This window comes from Leptonychotes weddellii, chromosome 6 (genome assembly GCF_054177405.1).
Source record: "Leptonychotes weddellii isolate Sample4059 chromosome 6, ASM5417740v2, whole genome shotgun sequence".
In the NCBI taxonomy this organism is placed as follows: domain Eukaryota; kingdom Metazoa; phylum Chordata; class Mammalia; order Carnivora; family Phocidae; genus Leptonychotes; species Leptonychotes weddellii.
The window spans coordinates 76,120,438-76,127,585 of NC_138374.1; the positions used below are offsets into that span (position 1 = coordinate 76,120,438).

The 7,148-nt window shown below is 37.9% G+C and overlaps 1 pseudogene; it reads right to left on the reverse strand.

Annotated features, from left to right (window-relative positions):
* Positions 1–216: 216 nt before the first annotated feature.
* On the reverse strand, positions 217–6,196 carry LOC102726552 (ADP/ATP translocase 2 pseudogene; annotated as a pseudogene).
* Positions 6,197–7,148: the final 952 nt, after the last annotated feature.

Sequence of the window (7,148 nt, forward strand, 5' to 3'; positions counted from 1 at the left end):
TATAAAATTGAGTCCCCTCATCAAGGAAATGGCTTTAGGGGAGAAAACTGGTCAGCTGAATATTACTGTTTCCCATTTTCAACCAGTAAATAGTTGCCATTGATAGACAGCCAACAGTCTGTCAAGAATGCTCATAAGATATTATATAATACAACATGTCTGTTCACAGAGAGAAAGAACTAGGCAGTGACTTCTGTGAACTTGGTGATTTTTTCCTCACACAAGCACAAAAGCATCACGCATGCTTAGGAGGACGGTGGACCGTGCACCCTTGGGAACAGCTGTGGCTCCTTCCTGGTGGGCAGTCTTCCTCCAGCAGTCAAGCATGCCTGCGCACGTGGTGTCAGCTCCTCTGCGCCCTGACTGCATCACCTCACAGTGACCAAAAGTGTCAAAGGAATAGGAAGTCACAGCAGTAAGCGCTGAGATGGATTGTGTGATCATTCAGTGGATGGAGATGTGCGTATTCTTGGGATCTGGAAGCCTTCTCTTCCAGAGTCATAGATGCCCAAGAAGGCATCTGGGTAGATAAGAACACCCTGCAGAGACACGTGAACGCCTCAGTACAGGCCCTCAGTCCCATCAGATTTGTGGATCTTAACCAGGCAGCCCCTGGGGCCTCTGAATTCCCTTTCAGCTTGTGTGTCCACATCAGCTGCTAGACAGGTACGGGCAAAATCAAAAGGATACACAAAACAAGGGTGTGGCCCCAGCAGATTTCCTCTTATGTACAGCACCCAGGAAGATCTGCTTGTGTTATTCTGTGAAGGTGAGGTTGAGAAGTTGGGTGGGGAAGTATCTGATGACATGGGCCAGGTTACCACGCCAGAAGGACAGGACTCCATGCTCCCTGGAGATTGGAACCACGCAGTTGATAACGATACCCTTGTGTTGCTTGTCTGCGGTGATTTGCTTGCTGGTATGCTGCACCTGCAGTAGCAGCTTCACCCCTCGGAGGGCACTACATGGTCTTGGAGGTGGCCGCAGCCATTCATCCCCCAGGGAGTCTTTGGTGAGGACACAGTGGCACCTGTCACATTGAAAGGACTAGGAGGCGGCAACTGCAGGACTGCCCTAGGAACCGGGTGGAACTCTGGGACTCTCTTCAGCAATTTCTTATGAAATTAAACACATACCTGCCCTAACACCTAGATAATTCTACACTTAAGTGTCTATACAAGGGAAATAAAAGCATTCATAGGGAGGGGAATGGGGACATACTGTTTAATGGGTACAGTTTCTGTGGTTGAGGAACAGGTTCTGGAAAAAGATAGTAGTGGTGGTTGCACAACTCTGGGAATGGGCTTGATGCTACTGAATTAAACATTTGAAAACGGTTAGAATCATAAGTTTCATGTCATGCATATTTCATCACAATAAGAAGATACACCCCTAGAAAGACATCTACAGAGATGTTCATGGAAATTTTACTCATAATAGTTCAAAATGAGAAATAATAAAAACATCCATCAAAAAGTAAATGACAAAACATATTTTCATAAATTCATTATAATAAGGGTTAGCAAATTACAGCCACTGGGCAAATCTAACCTGAGGCTTGTGTTTAACCAGCCTGAGTGCTACAAATGATCTTCATATTTTTTAAGGTATAAAAAAATTAGAAAGACAATTATGTGATAGAGACCAGTGTGTGGCCAGCAAAACCTAAGATAGTTACTCTGTCGCTTTTTACAGAAAAAGTTACTGACTTTTGATTTAGAGGGTAATAACTAATCAATAAAAAGAACAAATTATTGACACATGAAACACTGTAACTATGCCTAATGAACATTATGTTGGAGTGAAAGAATCCAAGCACAAAAGATACATACTGAGCAGTTCAATTTATGTGAAGTTCTAGAATGGGCAAAATCAAGTGAACATCTTCAACATCAAAAGAATTTGATTTAAACTGACAACGTGTGCTTCCCTATATTATCTGTTGAAAAGGATATGATGTTACTTATGTGATAATAAGGCAAAAAATGCATAATCAAAACTTAATCATGAGGAAACATCAGAAAACAAAATCCAAGGGGTATTCTATGGAAAAACTGGCTTGGACTCTTAAAAAATATCGATGTCATGAAAGACAAATAAAGGCTGAGGAATTATCCAAGTTTAGAAAAAACTAAAGTATCAAGACAACTAGATGCACTGCATGACTAGGGGGGAAATGCTATAAAGGACATTAATGAGATAATTGGAAATCTTTGACTATGGATGGTAGTTCATACAACAAATCAGCTCTGTTTCTTAGGCAAATTTAATATATTTTAAAGTATTCAAATATATTTAAAATAAAATACATACATAAAAATTTTTAAATATATAATATGAAATGTTTTGTAAATATTTTAAAATATTTGGGGCACCTGGGTGGCTCAGTTAGTTAAGCGACTGCCTTTGGCTCAGGTCGTGATCCTGGAGTCCCGGGATCGAGTCCCGCATCGGGCTCCCTGCTCAGAGGGAGTCGGCTTCTCCCTCTGACCCTCCCCCTTCTCATGTGCTCTCTCTCTCTCTCTCAAATAAATAAATAAATAAATAAAAACTTAAAAAAATAAATATTTTAAAACATTTAAAATTACTGGAAAAGTACCCACATAAAATTCTTTACTTGAAGGTAACAAAACTCAATCCTGATTATGTGAGATTATATTTTTATTTTGTAACTCAAACGGATTAAGCTGGTAAGGTTCCTTCGGCTCTGATAGTGGCAGAGGGCCAGATTTATGATTTGCTGTTTTTCTCTTCCTTTTACAAGCTTTCTCAGAGAAATTAGGTTTTACAATTTAAGGGCCTTATATGTGCTCTGAAAGATAACACTAAACTGTGTATCTCTGACCTCATCCATGTTATGTAATCTCCCTGGTTGTCATTCTAATCCTTTTCTTAACATGCTCAGCAGGAAACCACAAGATAAAAACAGACAGAAGATACTATTTGTAATTGATAAGTGACCGAAGTCAGTCAGTCCAGGCCTATCTTGTCCAGTGCCTTTCTCAGTTTCATAATTCACTTTTCTAATCTAGATCATGAGTAGAATTAAAACAAACCAAACCAAAAGATGCATCAATTACTGGAAGAAATGTTCCAATGTGATTGATTACCTCCCTTTGTCAATGGTGTTTGTTACCTGGATAATTATTTTTTACCCTTTGGGTCTCATAAATAAACAAGGAAACTTGTCACAGTTCACTCATACTTATGACCCCAACAGCTATTTATTTACATGTATATACACATACATGTAAATATATCTCATCACTACTAACAAAGATTTATTAAGTACTTGTTACATACCAAATTCTAGGAATAGCAAATTAAGGATATACAATCTATTTGATATTATTTAATTGGTGGGGATACTAGATATTAGAGTATCAAACTAGATTTTTAGATATTATCAAAATTACTGAAAGAGTAAAATTAAAGTTCCTATTTAATTTACTGTCAGGTCTAATCTGATAATGATGTCTAGATCCCAAGAAACCCCCAAAGCACTGAGAACATAATCTAATCTATAGTAGACAGCTCCTTGACTGGTCCAGTGAGTGCCCACTGGCGTTAGGAGACTGGTCCAGACTGCAGCCCGTGAGCCCCTTCGGCTTGTGGACACACTCCCGTCTCCCAGCTATTCCTATTTATCCGTGTTCTGTAGCTGGACGATGAAGAGATCATTCACTCGACTTCCAGGTAAATATAGGTGAACTGACATGTCTAGCATGGACTCTTTAAATTGTTCCAGATAACAAAAGGTAACATTTTGGCATGGGAGCATAGGGACAGAGGTATTCAAAGTACTTTTAGCTATGAGGAAATGTTACCTAAAAGTGAGGTACTTTGCAGAGCTTTGTGCTCTGAAAATCTATTAAATAACTCAAGAAGTGAAAATGGTAAATAAATATCTTGAGGATTATTTTTAATTAACCTTTGGTGTTCCCAAATAAGAAGGTAAATTAATGAGAGAAATCAGAAATTATGTTAATAAATTAATATATGAGTAGGCTGAGAATAAGAAATAATGTCCCGTTTTCCACTAATTAATCATAGATCAGGATGTGAAACTTTTCCTCAACAATCTGTTGGTTACATTATTTTGGAAATTTAATGCATAAAGTCATAGAATTTTTTCTTTTTTATTTATAATAATTCATTCTATACTTAAATTAATAAGCATTTGAGTCTCCTGTGGCTTGATACTGTACTACATTATATCATATCCCTGTAAGTATGTAAACTGTAATTTGAGAAGCAAAGATAAAGTAAGACAATGAGATATCAATTGATTTACCCAAAGCGAATAGCATCTACTTGAAACAGAGCTCAAAATGCTACCAGTGATTTTCCTAAAGATGAGTGAAGAGTCTTAGGAACACATGCTATTGTTGGAAGGTAAGCAATGGAGAATATCTGGAAGAAGCCTAGAAATTGTAAGAGCAAATCTATTATGAGTTGGCAGATATATTATTCATGGGGACATAGCTAATAGTGCATACTGTCATTTTCTCCAGATGTGACAGAATGACTTATGTCCAAGGAATAGCTGCTTGAGGTATTTCTTGATTTTTATTATATATTAGTGCTTCCTTCCAAAGTTTTACACATTTTAATTAATTGATTTATATTTGATGGTGATTTCACTAATGTTAAAAAGAATTAGCTAATAAACATTTTGGAAGTGGACTTTTTTTTGGATACTCGATTTAATAAAAAAGCATTCCCAGACCTATTATTCATACATGTCAAACTCCCTGGAAATGATAGGTAAAACCTAAGATCTTAAGTGCTTCATTAAGAACTTTGTTCTGTGATAAATTTTCCTTAATTTCTGAAACAGTTTTTAAAGAATGTAGGTAGGGGTGCCTGGGTGGCTCAGTCAGTTAAGCATCCGACTCTTGATTTCTGCGCAGGTCATGATCTCAGGGTCATGTGATCAAGCCCCACATTGGGGCTCACTTAACACTTTACAGAAGCTAGGAGGCAGACAGTACAGACACAGCAGAGGATCCAGGAGCAGAAAATAAAAAAGAATGACAGCAGTGTTGGCTTCCTTAAAAAAATGTATGAGACCCTCAACCCATTGTTGGTTCCCTGTTGTATTTCTTTGGCCGGCATTATACCATGTGGCCTCTTTGTGATGAAAGCCTGTTTGGGACACTGGAAGTTTCTAGTAGAAATTATCACCAAGTCAGAACTCTCTGCTAGTTGAAGACTGAACTCCCTTGAACAACGACAAGCTGATATAGACCCATTCTAACAAAACAAAATGTTTTTTGTGGATAATTTCTTGTGCCCCTTTCCAGATTTTATCTAGATAAGGTGGTTGGTCGTGACAGTTGCTTTAGACTAAAGGTTGCTGCATTCTACACAGGATGCTATCCCTAAAGGGTCACTGCCTTGAGGAAATCCAGAGACCGTGTCCTAATGGCACCCAGGTTCTCATCTTCGTTAGTGCCCCGCTTTGTATCAGATAATTCTTAATAGAAAATTTTATGGTAAAGTTTTCCAGGCACAACTGAATCACTTACTGTGCCTTCTTATGGATATTGTTCAGTGTTTAGAAACAATCATTTTCAGCCATGTAGGCTATAAATTATGTAAACTTACATCCATGATGGTATATAAGTTAGTCCTCTTCTCTTAGAAATGGAATTTTCCTCTCTCTGTGAGTAAAGTGGATAGGTCCAATCTGATATCACCATTTTTCTTTTAAAATCAGTAAAAATTTACAAAAGTCAGTCAGTATTCTGAATTGTTCTTATTTCCCAACAGTTGGCCAGCATGTGGCCTATGTCATGAGGAACCACATATGAAATATGCCCACATTTCTGCTAGTGGAAATCAAGGGCCACCAGCATTGCAGATGACAGCCTGTGTGTCCTCCCCACCTACCCTCTCCTGCTGTGGTAGTCTTACACTGTAACTTCTGTTATTTGCAGAACCCTACTTCCAGGTCCTAATTCTGTATCAGCTGGGACTATGTTAACATGTAAGGAACATGAAATCCACCAAACAATAATCTTAAAAAACAGTGGGCTTTTTTTTTTTTTCCCCACTTAAGATGTCAAGATATAAGCAGGTACGGTGATGACACTGTTATGAACCCAGGCCCCTTTGTCTCTGCTCCGTTACTGTATCAGCTGGCTTTTCTGCATCCTACCTCTTGTATTTCTGCTATATCTCTAGGTGTCATGTTTGAGTTCCAGGCAGAGAGAAGGTAAAGCAATACAGTGCAAAGAGAAAATCAGCATATGAACAGAGACTATCCCTTGTTAAAAAGCTTTTTGAGAAATCTTATCCAGCAATTCTTTTTTTTTTAATATTTATTTATTTATTTACAGAGAGAGAGAGAGATAATGTGGAGGTGAAGGGCAGAGGGAAAATCTCAAGCAGACTCCCCATTGAGTGTGGAGCCGATGCCAGGACACTGAGATCATGACCTGAGCGAAACCAAGAGTTGGCTGCTTAACTGACTGAGCCACCCAGGCACCCCTCATCCAGCAATTCTTGTTTAAAATGTAATGCTAGAACTATAACATGGCTCCTATAAATGAAAGAAAGTTGGGAAAGATGAGAATTTTAAAATAGGAACACAGCAATCGCTTCTCGGCATTTTGGCTAAGATCAAGTGTAAAATAGGAACACAGCAACCCTATGGAGAAAGGAAGAATTGATCAATTCTGTCTTCCATATTTAATATATTCTAAGACTGTATCTGTGGTTCCCCACTCTGCCACGTCAAATGGTGCCTCTCCCTCTGTAAGTACATATGTAAAACTGCCCCCTTTATTAACTTAAATTGAAATTAAGAAGAGTGAAATATCGATATTAATATTTTTAAAAATTAGCTGCAATGACTTCTTTGAACTTGACTTTCTTCATACAGGCAAAACAGATGACAGTAATTATAACACATGGTTGTCTGTTCTGACTTTAAATATATGATATACTTTGAGGTGCTTAACACTGTACTTGGTAGACAGTATGCTTCCAATAAATGCCTCCTCTAGTTATTATCATTACGATTAGTACCAAACACATGGTACTGTATATCTCTTAAATTTTTGTTTTATTTTACAAAGTTTTCTTCCTTTTTTAGCTATAAAACCCTTGAAGATCTTCTATAAAACTCGGAAATGAGAGCT